General features: G+C 37.5%; 1 protein-coding gene across 2 annotated transcripts in view; it reads right to left on the bottom strand.

Annotated features, from left to right (window-relative positions):
- bcl2b (BCL2 apoptosis regulator b) overlaps window positions 1–14,214 on the bottom strand; it is a 243,950-nt gene that overhangs the window by 210,699 nt on the left and 19,037 nt on the right. The gene's annotated exons all lie outside the window — the stretch shown is intronic.

The raw sequence follows: 14,214 nt of genomic DNA, 5'->3' as shown, positions 1-14,214 counted from the left end.
CTTTTTCACCCTTTTTAGCCATTTGTGTGCTGTAATTCACAACCCTATATTTTCCATTGGCCCAAACAGGAGACACTTGGAAAATGACCTGAGACCCATTTTTAATCCCATTCAAATGTTCTTTGAACTCAAGACCAGCAATGTAGACACTACTTACTCGTGTGATCAAAAGATAAACTCGTGCCAAGTGTCATTTTATATCTTAACCAGTTCTCCAAATGAAAACATGTTAAGGATGTAAGGCAGTGATGTATTTGGGTTTTGTAACATTTCTGGCACTGTTTTACTTATTTAAAAGAAATCCTTCTGAGATCTCAGGCCCCACAGCGATAAATATAAATAGAACAGCAGATGGCATGCCATGGAGCCAGAAGCTACCTAGAAGTTCCAGGAAGAGCAAGTGACCAAGGAGGTGGTAGTGGTGGGTTTGCAGAACTATCTGGCTGACTCTTTTGCTTTATTTTTTTTTAGGTGAAGCTCGTGTTTCAGTCATGCTAAAGCACTAAAGACAAAAGAAAATTCCCCGTTTTTGATTTTCAATCTCTTGCATAAATGGGCACTGACAAGTAATCTTAAAATAGTAACAACAAAATATGCAAAAATGGGAATCAACACATAATTAAAAAGAAACACAAGCTCCAGCAAGTTAAGATAGCTGTTAGGTGGGATTGGAAAACAGTGTGTATACACATACATAACCTATAAATCTGCTGGTCTCTCAGCCGTCAAAAAAACCTGTGTAGTACCTTTCATTATGAGCACCACTGCAAGTCATTCTTACACAGCAATTAACACTGCATTACAAGATGAATCAAAAAGAAATGTTAGAGAATGTGCAAGTAGGCAAATTCTTTTATTTAGAAGCTAAAACAATTTGAGAAAAAGTGCAAATGTCAGGAACTCTTACAGAAATACCTGTAACAAAGCAAAAAATACTGTATGTGCACAGTCAGCATTTCTCTCTTTTTTAGAATGGCCAGCTGCATCCAAACCAAAGTGCATACAGGTTTTCTAAAAGAAAGGTAACCAGTGCTTCCAAACAAGACCACTCAAGACAGAAGTCAGCAGCCCCCATTTCACTGACCCAGGGCGGTAGGTTTAAGGTAAACAATAGTATGCAACACCCCAGCTCATCCCCCACAGAGTACAACTCCATTAAATTAACCCTCTGGCCACCCACACTATTTCCCACACACAAGCATTTTTGTTAATGAAACCTGAGAGCCCAAATGCTTCACAAATGAGGGGGAGGGAGTTACTCCGTTGATCATAAAAGCAAGTATGCGAAGGCTGTGTGGGTGTGCGGGTTTATAACTGCTGTGTGCAAACTATATTCTGGCCGTTATTAATGTCAATAGCTTCTTTGGTATTTTTGTTGGCAATGTCTGGCACACGTACTGGCAGCAAGAAATGCAAGAAAATCGGCAGGACCAGAAGCGGTGGCACACCTTTTAGAAGAACTAATTCTGTTTCATGCTAAAAAGTGTTAGGCATACAAAACATCTAGTTTGTGCTTGAAACCCTGGCATTCGGCTCCATGCCATGTGATCTGTTCCATTTTCTGGGGTGGTGGACAGTGAAAAGTATTTGGATCTGGACCTCCAGGCCACTATTGAAACATCCTTGTAGGTGGTGGATATAACCCTTTAATGGTTCATCCACCGAGGACAGCAATGCCACTCTGCTTTAGTTTGCATTGAGGATAGTGGGTTATTGTTTCTACTGAGGTGTGCACTGAAGTTGTACAGTTTAGAGTATAGTTGCCGTTAAGAATCAAACAAAATTCTGACCTAAAATTAATTTCAGAATTATTGAGGAAAGTGCAAAGTCCATGGAAACATTATAAAAAAGGGAAATGTTTTTTTAAAATACTCTTAGAAAAAAGTTACGTTGTCAGGCTTTCATTTAATGTAATTTTTGCTCACATTGTAACAAGGGACTGTGATGGACTGGCACCCTGTCCAGGGTTTGTTCCTGCCTCATGCCTTATGCTAGCTGGGAAAGGTTCCAGCAGACCCCTACAACCCTGTTTAGGACTAAGCGGGTTAGAAAATGACTGACTGACTGTAACAATGGATTTGGTATGCTTTTCAATATTATTACTAAAATGGGTGGCCATAAACTCAGCAGGTATAAAATGGTGCTGACCTTCAGCCAGGGAAATGCACCCAACAGGACTTGTACCCGACTTTCTCTTCTTAATCTACTTAAATCCCTCTTTAATGGCCACTTTTACAATGGTCTCCAATTCGATCAAGATTTTCTCCAACTTTCATTGTATAGAATTCAAGGCTAACAAGTTTTACCTTCAACATTAATGAACATTTCTTTTAATAAAAGGGACTTAGGACAAGGTAAGCAACAAAATCACTACCAAAAGAACTTGGGATACTCACTTTGAGTTAGGGAAACCCAGAGAAGATACAGACTAAACATGAAAACACTAAAAAAACAGCAAAGCTTACACACCAGGCCTAAAGTCAGTAAAGGAAAATAATGCTGGACATTCTATCTCTCAATGCAATCCCAAGCCAGACACACCTGTACCATCTGCTTTTATGCAACAGATGTAACACTTGATTATTTACTGTGTATGTACTGTACACAAGGCTGATATAAACCAACATGAATGGGGACTCCCCCACTTCACTGCCAAACAGACCTGGTTTTGATTGGTGAAAGAGATAAGATGAGGAAATGGGAATGTCCCATCAAAGGTCTTGGAACTGGCTGGCTGCAGAAGAGATGTAGCTGTGAAGCACATATCATGTCTTTATTAGTCAAAAAGGAACTTCACTAAATTAATGAATGTTTATTAGACCAAAAATATTGATGGTATGCATTTTTAAAAATTACTTTAAATATTCACTGGAAAAAGAAAAACATATATACCACCTGTATGTATATCATATGTATAGCCAAATAATTTGAAATGTATACAGCTGTTGTGTGTACATTTCATCTATATACACCTGGAGGAATACCTGGGCCACAAACCCTCCAGACACAACTTCCCACAACATTGCCAAATTGAAATTACAGTTTATTTTACACAGACTTTTTCTTCCCTTTCCAATCAGGACTATAAAACGCAATACCATTTCTTTCCCATTCTTTTTTTGTTTCTTTTCTTCTTCCTCTTGTGTCATTCCTTTGCATTTCATTCCTCCTCAGGTTTTGTCCTCTGACTCCAACCGACCTTTATAAAAGTCCCGGAAAGACTTCTCGAACTGCAAACACCCACTGAGGACCACACTCTGGATAGGGAGTGCCCCCTGTCAGCACCCATGGCATCCAGCAAAGTTATGCATTGGGACTACAATACCCAGATTGCCCTACTGGTATGCACAAGGGTGCTCCAGCTACAGGATGTTGCCACCTGACAGCTTGGAGGAGCATGTAGTTCTGATAGACATTCTCCCCAGGCCATCCATTTTATTAAAGTCTCAAGTAAACATTAAACCCACTGACCTGGTTGGGAAGTTAGTTGCACTCGGCCACATATTACAATATATAAAATTGAATTTCTGTCTGTCTGTTAAGGCTTCACACAAAAACCATTGCACATATTTCTATAAAACCTTTATGTTATGTCTGGTATAGTCAAACTTAGAACATAAGCCAGTATAATTTTAGATTTTCTACGTATAAATATCTAAAAAAATAAAACCAGAACACCTCACTAAAAGTTGCCATTATCAGCTTAAAAAATACTAAATAATTAGTGTTATGAATCCACTACATGACCGTAACAGGTCAATACTGTGTTTCATTGAAATTATTCTGAATGAATGGGACTTTATTTAGAAAGTATCTAGCTTCTGCTATATCTTAACATTATTACTACACACTCATGCATATGTATATTGTATGTATTACGTATATATACGTACAATATACATACATATAAATACATATAGTACAGTTTCTTTCAAAAGTATTGGAACAGCAAGGCCAGTTAATTTGTTTCTTCTGTTTACTGAAGACATTTGTGTGTGAGATCAGAACATGGATATGAGAAGAGAGATCAGAGTTTCAGCTTTTACTCCATAGTATTTACATGTAGACATGTTAAACAACAAAACATAACAGAATTTGTATCAAACCACCCAGCTTTTCAAGTGAGCAAAAGTATTGGAACATGATAAGTGACACGTGTTTCTTGATACCCAGGTGTGTCATATAACATTGATTAATAAGTAGCCCTGGATATCTACTCTCCATTTAAGATTTGGCTTTCACCTGTGAAGACTGCATTTGTAGTTAAGAAGGGTAGACCAACATGAAGACAAGACAGCTGTGTACAGGAAAAAAAGCATGCCATTCTGAAGCTGAGAAAAGGGGAAAATCCATCAGAGGTATTTCAAAAACATTGGGCATAGCCAGTACCACAATTTGTATCATGAAAAAGAAGTAAACCACCAGTGTACTGAGCAACAGGCATCAAACCGGTCATCCAAGGAAAACAACAACAACTGATGACAGACAAACGGTGAGAGCAGTAAAGAAAAACCCCAAACAACAATCTGTAACATAATTAACAAACCCCAAAGAGCAGGGGTGGAAATATCACAGTCCACAGTGTGAAGCAGGACAACAATATAGAGGCAATAGATTCAAATCATTCATCAGCAGAAAAAATTGTAAAGTGAGACTGGAATTTACAAAAAAATATAGAGATGAGCCACAACAGTTCTGGAATAAAGTTTAATTGACTAATGAGACAAAGATTAAATGAAGTGATGGAAAGGCCAAAGTATGGAGAAAGAAGGGATCTGCTCATGATCCTAAACATACAAGCTCATCTGTGAAACATGGTGGAGATTGTGTCATGGTTTGGGCTTGCATGGCTGCTTCTTAAACAGGCTCAATCATTTTTATTGATGATGTAACTCGTGATGGCAGTAGCAGAATGAACTCAGAAGTCTACACAAACTTATTATATGCCAATCTACGGAGAAATGCATCCAAACTAATCGGGTAGAACTTTATTATGCAACAAGATAGTTATCCAAAACACATTTCCAACTGAACAAAAGACTTCATTGGGAGGAAAAAAATGGAAGGTTTTGGACTGGCCAAGTCAATCACCAGATCTTAACCCAATTGAACATGCACTTCACTTCCTGACGAGAAGACTGAATTAAGAAATCCCGCAAAACAGACAACAACTAAAAGATGTTGTGGTAAAAGCCTGGAAAGGCATAACCAATGAAGAAAAAATAAGTCTGGTGGAGTCTATGCGTAGTAGACCTGATGCAATTATTGGGAGAAAGGGATATGCAACCAAATATTAAGCATTGTTGACTTTAATTTAGTTGAAAACATTCTGTTCCAATATGTTTATTCACTTGAAACACTCGGTGGTTATATACAAAATGTGCTATGTTTTATGCTGTTTAACATATCTAGATGTAAATACCAGGGAATAAAAGCTGAAACTCTGATCTCTCTTCTCATATTCATCTTTTGATTTCACACACAAATGTCTTCAGTGAACAGCAAAAACAAAGTGAACATGGGTAGAACTTTTAAATTTCACAGAAAAAACAGAAAGGTCCAAAATTAACACTAACCACAACATCTCCCAAACTACATAAATGTACTTATTACTATTATTTTTTACGTAAAACATTCAATAAAAACTGAAACTCTATACTTGCATGCTGACTGTGCAAATCACAACACAGAAACCAGACATTCTGCCTACAGGATCAAAAAAATATTTTTCTTTAGTTCAATTATGGATACATTTATAAATAATATATTATACATGGGATATATTTCATTTTACTATGATAGACTGGTACTCAACCAGAGTTGGTTCCTATCTTGCACCCAGTGCCAAAGGGAGAAACAGTTTAATATATATTTTGTATTTTGAAAACTGTATTTCATTTCCACATCAATGGATTTCTCCCATCAAGTGGGGTAAATATAGTTTAACTGGCACATGATCATGTCTCCTGAGCACTAAGAGGCACAAAGTCAGGCTACTGCTCCCACCAGAAGTGAACTTAATGCAGCTTTTAAAGCTTCAGGTACTGATAACTGTCTTCAAAGCAGCACAATCATCTATTATGTGGAATTCCTGGAATGAACTCATCTATACTCACTATTTTTCTTTATCTTGTCCTGCTCAAAAATAAATGATTTAAGAAACTACTACTACATCCTTTTCATGTTTCACAGAAAATAATTACAGCTAAAAATGTGTAAAATTAACATATTTTCCAATAAATGGAAATAAATTTACCAACTACCCATTTATTAACTGAACCCAGTCAGTCAAAATCAGGGTTCTACGGTCCAGAGCGTGGGCTGGTAGCAAAGACTCAACCCTGAAAGTGACACTAAAAAATTTAGTCAATCCACATATAATATAAAGGAAAAACTTGAGATGAATGCCTTTTAGAAAATACGGTATTACTAGTAACACATGTGTTTTTTTGGAATTTGCATTTTACTTTACATGCATCTCAAAGAGTACAAACATAGATATTGTCAAACACACAAGGGCTCAGACAGACAATGCAGGGTTTTTTTTCCATCTGGGATTTGGGATGGATCACTTCCTGGACAGAAGAATAGGAAACCATCTGGGTGTTGGGAAAAAACCACTACCCAAATGAGAGGCCAAGGAGACGCTGCAGGGTTGGTATGGACTACTGCCTGGACAGGAGGCCAAGCAGGCTGCCAGTAGCTGGGACAGACATGCTCAGGAACTAAAAGATAAATGTAAAGGCTGCTGAATTAACATAAGAGGCCAGATGCAGCAGATGTATCAGGAGGCGGTGGCTGCCCTCTGGCCCCAATCAGAGGTGTTTGGCCCTTAAAGGAGATAGAGTCCAAGGATGGCCCAGATCCATTTGATAGTTAATTTCACATGACACTGCAACTGCTTCTGGGGGTCTCTTTTAAAAAAAATCTCTGTTTGCCCAGTCAGGTGATCTTGATGTTGCATGGATCAGGATAGATTGGGGGATGAGGAGATTAATGACAAAGACAAAGGTAGAGTTAACTGATGAGATAGGATCAGGAGGATCTTAGGGTACAAGTCTGAGTTAAGCTAGAGGGGGCTAGCCTTCAGTTATTTTAATATGTTTTTCCCTTTCTGTTTACCCACTGGGTAGTGTGATCCTGCCTGATGTCTATAAATCATTTTTTTGTTTAAACTTTACCTGGTATCCAGGCATTTTGTTGAGTTTGGCGTGGCTCAAGAGCACACCTTACAGTTTACAATATGTACCTTTTCCTTCCTTAAGACCTTTTAGCCCTCTATGCATGCCATGCAAACTTCATTAAGATCATTATCCAGTTCCAATAATCCTGTGTATGGGAACCCCTCTGCATTAATGTTTGCAAAGGCTACATCATTCTCATCCTAAAGCCTATCCCAGACAGCAGGAGACACTCACAAATCACAAAACACAATATGCTGTGGAGTACAAATGGTAGTTAGTACCCATGTCACCATCCTGCAAACATAAAACAGTCTTCAGCAAATAACAGGCCCAAGATAACAACCAAAGTTGAGTACCCATTGTTCTGAGTAGCTGAGTTGTGTACAGTTCAAAAATACAAACATTTTAAAACATTTGCAGAGATTTTAAAGTGAAATGTATCGTGTACAAGACATTGTTTGACATCTGTGTATCCTTTGTAGGAAAGAAGCTCCTCTAAAGAAAACAAATATGAAAAAACGAGTAAATATAGTATATATTGTAAAATATGTGGCAGTCCTGACAGGGAGATCTTTCCTCATTTTTAACTAGTACCTTTTATTAAAGATAGCTGTGTGAGTTATGGTTAAAAATTATATGTATGTATGACACCACCAAAAACATAGTGACTTAAAAAAGTGGGAAAAACATCAGGGACTCAGAAACAGCGTTGAAGAAATACATTTTCACTAAATCTATATTTGACACTGCTGATTTTAAAATTGTTTGATAAAACTTTGTTTTTATAAACATTCTTGGACTACATTCTTCACCCTACTCAACCTCCAAGTCTCATCCTCTGCTGTTACCAACCATACAAATGTCTGCCCACTCAGTCCTTACAGCCCAATTGAAAAACAGAGCAAATCCCTGGAATTAAAATATTAAGTTGGGAAACATGAGGAATGATGAATTCCAGAAGATGTAGGTTAGGGGAAAAGACAAAAAATAGTGTGTATCTTGTGCAAAAGCCAAAAAAACAACACACTCATGCTTCCAAATGTAAAATCTCCAATCAGGTTTCTCTGATTTCATTAGTTTACCTCTTGATACTACCACACCACTGCTTTGCTATCTTGATCCGTAGTTGTACAAATTCAACATGTTGTTTTTGCATAATTACTGTTATATAAATTTCAGTCATATTCACTATGCATGTTACTACTTAGGGACTGTTTAAAGACTGGTGCAGTAAATATTATGAAAAGACCTACTGCACTATTTGCAGCCATGTCTGATTCCCAGTTGGAAGGCCTTATATGGTTGGTTTAAATTTCCTTCCAGTGTTTCTGTGAATTTCCTCTGTGTTACATCAACTGGTAACTCTGACTTGCTGACTTTCTTCTATAGACGTCCATGTTCTCGGGCATTATGCATCCTATGGGTGGATTCTGTCCTTTATTTACTGCTGCTAGGACATACTTTTAGTTGGGTTCAGAAAAGGAAAAGTGACATGTTAGTTAGAAGTAATTATACCGAGGACTACAGTTTTACTCCAAACTAAACTCAGTAGCCAGCTGTATTATGTGTGTCACAAAATTTCCATTATCTCTTAATTTTCACACCTCCAAAATTAAATTAATTTCCAAAGTTCAAAAGGCAGGAGCTTAAATCAGATTAAAAAAATCAAAAGCAAGAGGTGAAGAAATTATAACCACTTTACGATGTCACCAATTATAAGTGAGGCAGTGAAAAAACAGTTGGCCACTCAGATTTGAGATTTTTAATTGGCTAACATCAAGGTTAACTAAGAAGCCACCTAATAAAATCTGTAGTTAAAAAAAATTAAAACAGGAATTCAATAAATTGGACAAATGCAGAAGTTACTTTATTTGTATCTGAAGCAAATCGAAATGATAATCCATGCATCCACTGTTCTACAAATGTGCTCATGATTTTGTGAGTTTCCTCTGAACAGCCCAGTTCCCCTTAAGAGTCCAATGAACAAACTTAATCCATTTCACGGTGTTTTTCCATCCTAGGTCCTTTGGTGACTCTATTTCCCCCTTTTATACTTTTAACTGTGTAAATCTTAATAAAATGTCTGAAATCCCATACACTTACCACTCTGTGATCAGGTACTTTAGCTCTTCCTCCCCACTTCCCTTCTACATCTGTAACCTCAGGCAATTAGACAGAGTAAAGAAACAGGCAGGAGTTAATTAAATGTGTAATTTATCTATTATTAATAAAAATGCCCAAAAATATTAAGGAAGCAGAATACTATGTGAACATTGACCAACCATATCCTTACAACATAAGTAGCAGTGCATGTTGTGCCCATAAGCAGCTCTCAGATTATCTTCAGCCTAGTTTGCTTTGTTACCACATGGCCATTGACTGGAGTAATGAAACAGGCCACATGCCTGTCTCAGTATGGCTACAGAGTTACAGTCTTCATCTTGGTCTTCTCTTAATGGCCAGATGGTGAAAGAGAGAGGTAAAAGACAAGGTGAACAACCACAAAACACACACCAATGGGGTGTTGTAGTACAGAATGTCAAGACCATTCATAAACAGCCATACTTTAGACTAATACAATTTATTTATCTATCCCTTCCTGGGCCAGTTACCAATGAAAGCGCTCAGGTACAACTCCACACCTCTCAGTGCTTTGTTTATTGCCTTCGGGAGGTAAATGGCTTATAGGCATTAAGTCCAAACTCACTCACCCTTGCCAAGCTGTTCTGATACATGCTCAGTGCCTCCCACCATACATTTCACATCCTGAGCCAGTCCTAAAGACTAGAGGATTTAGTTAGGTAAACATCAAAGCACTGCTGTTCTCATCAATGAAGTAAAGCATGCCTCCTGAAGCATTAAAAGTACATTTGCTTTGACTAACTTACAAATAAAGACGTACAAAATATTTATCAACTTGTATGCTAGAAATCAGTCTACCACACAGGGTCACAGAGAGAAACAGGCTATATCAGAAAGCAGAAAGCAGAAATTAGGAACCAGCCCCGAAAAAGGCGGTCATGATGGGAACGCATAAACATACAGTAAATAGTTAGGGTGGTGTAGTGTTCAAAGCTTTGGACTTCAAACCCTGAGGTTGAGGGTTCAAATCCCGCTGCTAACACTGTGTGACCATGAGCAAGTCATTTCACCTGCCAAGGCTCCAAATGGGAAAAGAAATGTAACCAATTGTATCTCAAATACTGTAAGTTGCACTGGAGAAAAAAACTCAGTAAAAGTACATTTTAGGCTGCAAATAAGCACCACCATATATGCAAGTAGAAATTAAAGAAAAATATTTAGAAAAATAAAAACTACAAAACTAAGTTAGACTTTCACTAACCAAAAAATGTGTAATAAAATCTTTTTATTATAGCAGGCACCATTATAAGAACATTTTGCCCTTTTCCATCCAGTAGCTGTTTTATACATTCAGAGTGGCCCAGCCTATTTTGTGCTCTTCAGCTTCAACAAAGCTGTTAGAAAATGACCCATATAATAGTAAGAACAACAACCACACTTTTCATTTTTAGTTAATGCAGCCTCAGTTCAGAATCAGGCTGCTGACAGGCACTTATTTATTTTTCTGCTGATTACAGTTCTGCACTGCTCTTTGAAATCTTACAAAGTTGCCAGGTCACTTTGCAGGTACAGCAAGCAAAGACCATGGGAGACGCTGGCTGCTTAGTTTATCAATCAGGATTAACTGGCACATGTATGACAACAAAGACAGCTCTCTGAGGCATGGCCCTGTCCAGAGCACAGCGTGTGGGGAGGCCGCCTCTCTGCTTCCCACGCGGTTTTCCAGGTGTGTATCTGAGCTAGTTTCTTTATTCACCGCAGTAATTGGCTCAGACCACAGACACATGCGAGGACCTCTGCAGATGTAGCCCATGTGTGAGATCTAAGATATACTCATCTCTCTTTCTCTCCCCATACCCTGTAGTAATATCTGAGCTACCACCTACTCCTTAAAATAAACAGCCTGCTTTTCCATGGGCTATGTCTGCAAAGGCACAAAAAGATAAAAATAGGCACACAGTTTGCGAATGTGTCATAATGCAAACCACAAACTGTACCTTTTTAACTAAACTTAGCATATAACTCATAGAAAGAGTGTGCATTAAAAAGCAATGCTAACAATAGAATAAATTACGCAGCATCTATTTATTTTACTTTTAGGATAATGTTGCTCATCCTTTCTGCCTTTTAAATTTCAGGGTCATCAGCAGTGTCAGATTCATGGTAGTAACCAAGCCAGGATGTGATACCAGTTCATTACCGGATACACTTGGCTATATCTAGACAATTTAGAGGAGTCAACCAACCAACCAAAATTTTACCCCATCCAAAAATGAGATTATTTTTTAATATGTTACTTACTTCATTTAGTCTGTACTGGTGGCAGAGAAAAATTTTTAATCTCATATTTTCTTGCAGGAACTGAACATTGAAGATTCCAATTCAGCAGGACCTGCATTGGCTGATTCTGGAAAAATGGCAAATGATGTGAAAAACATCCATAGGGAAAAAAGAAAAATCCTATGTAACCTGTGCTTCATAATCCACCTGTGTGTTATTAATTCGTATGGTTAAAATGTGCACATTTTTTTGCTAAGATATTATCAACAGTTACTTCCTAAAAACACAGCATTAAAGATCAACAGGAACGACGTCATTCACATATCACAAGTTTCAAAGACCAATGCATTTTTAACATCCCACCAGGGTTCAAATTCATGTTATAAGGTCGTCTTTGTTCATTTTTGATTCTTTTGTATGTATTAATTTTACTTATGTTTATTATCTATTGATTGAGTTTATGTTCTATGTATGTTTTGTGTGGACCACAAGATGCGGGACCACCTGGCATTCATCCATCACCTGAACTGCCCTCCACCTATAAATCCAGTCCCACAGTTCTTGGCAGTTTGTTTTGAATGATTAGATTTTTCACCTTATTGTTCAGTTTTTTAACATTCTTTGAATTTCTATATTTGGACTTTGCTTGGATTGTCTTTTGTGTTAATGGCAACTGCATTTTGCCTTTTGTGGTCCTGCGAAGTGTCACTCTTGTGAAATTTGTGAATTTTTTTTTGGTGATGAATAAATCTTTTATTTATAAAGACTCTGTGTTTGCCTTCATTACTAGCAGTGATTTCACTGTGATATACCCTTCAAGTGAGCAATTTTGGAAGTGTTTTTTGGGACTAGTATGCTTTGAGCCTCCTATTTCATAACATCAATGAGGGGGAAGAGGCAGATTTTTCTTTTTTTCCATGGACATTTTTAAGATCATTTGCAGTTGTCCAGAATTAGTCACCGTACAGTCCCACTGAATTGGAATCAGGTAATAGAATAATTTAAAAAAATAAAAAATAAAGATTGAAGATACACATCTAACATGCCCACTTCCTTTATGAACTCGGTCCTGTTATGACAGATAGTGTTCTGCATGGAGCCCTGACATTAATGCCAGTACATCAAGTGCGTGCGTGCTTAAGCTTTTATTGGTGGGTTCTACTATATTAAAATATTAGTTTTTCTGGTTTGGCAGTCTGTGACTCAGCTCAAAGCAAGTGTAAATATGCTTCTTGAGAGAAAACCTGAAAAATGATTGTCTGCCATGACATATACAAGTGGAAACAACATTAGTGTCTTAACTGTTCATTTTCAGATACTGCTTCCCAATACCAATACCAAACCCAGTACTTTACAATCTTGATCTCTCAGTTGCCCATTTATTATCAATGTACTGTTTACATAGATTCCTTTAGGGTGAACCAGTTTTTTTAAAAGGTTTAATAGCAATAAACTCAATCTTGCTTTGAAAAACAAAAAACATCCTATCTTAACAGCAGTTTACTCATCTTTTAAATTGTACTTTTCTAGCTGTTTTCTTTTAAATAGCTGATTCTTGCAGATGGCCAAATAAAGTCATTCTCCACTGAAGATAATTTTATTTTTATTTTTTAATATGCAGTCTCCTTAATGACATTTTTAACATTTCCCATAATAATCTATACTCTGCATGGACAAAGGTCAGCATACATGCAGCCATGGATGAACTATGATACACTTGTTCAATTATCTGTCTTTTCTTAGAGCAGCACCAAGACCCACCTCTCCAACCATCTCTCTCGTTTGGCAAGTCTGAAATGAGAAAGATTACTACTGTACTACTATGCAGCAATGCCATTAGGTGGGGAGCAGCAAAATGTAAAATTGCAAAAGTGAACCCAACACAAAATGCTGAAACTGTGACTGGGCAACTGAGACAAAAGAATACTATTTAATTATTTATATATGATGACACTATATATATGCTATTGTTGTGGTTTCCAGTGTACTGCTCCTTTAAGGGGCAAACTCATTCACTTGTGCAGAAACTCAGGCCATCTCTTAGGATGTAGTGCAGTGTGACAGTTGTTAAGTTGAAGCCAATGTGTTTAAAATAAAATTAAAAAAAAACAAACTATAATACCAACATTATTCTTCTGCTTTATCCAGCTTTGACCTCAAACCTAGAACAACTCTAGAGGCATTACTTCCAGAGGAGCATTGTGACTTGATAGTTAGTCCTCAACTGTCCAAGAAACTTTGTTGAAATGGCAGTCTGGTCCATGTGAGTTTGTCTCCAACGTCCCTAAAAAATGAATGTTAGATTAGCTACACACTGTAAATAGGACCAGGGCAAGCACACGGGTATGATTGTGTCCTACTATGGAATGACAATCTATTCAAGCTTGGCTTATACATTGTTCCTCATGACACTACTTTGACATTAAGTATGTTAAGAATACAGATGGATGGATGGATGGATGGCATTAATACCCTCTCCAACACATACATTTGCCCCATCCATTGCTTCTTTGTCTCCCAGATAAACATACTACAGTGAAGTCCCCTATGAATGTCGTTCAAAATTCTTGATTCCAGGGGACTTTCACACTTATTCCCATCAGGCAATTTAAATTAACCGGGAATTTTACAGTGTATGCCACTGGGAGGTGTGCAGTCACTGGAAAAT

Source organism: Erpetoichthys calabaricus, chromosome 6, assembly GCF_900747795.2.
Source record: "Erpetoichthys calabaricus chromosome 6, fErpCal1.3, whole genome shotgun sequence".
Taxonomy (NCBI): Eukaryota; Metazoa; Chordata; class Cladistia; order Polypteriformes; family Polypteridae; genus Erpetoichthys; species Erpetoichthys calabaricus.
The sequence above is the reverse complement of the archived record's forward strand: the minus strand, read 5'-3'. Positions and strand labels throughout refer to the sequence as shown.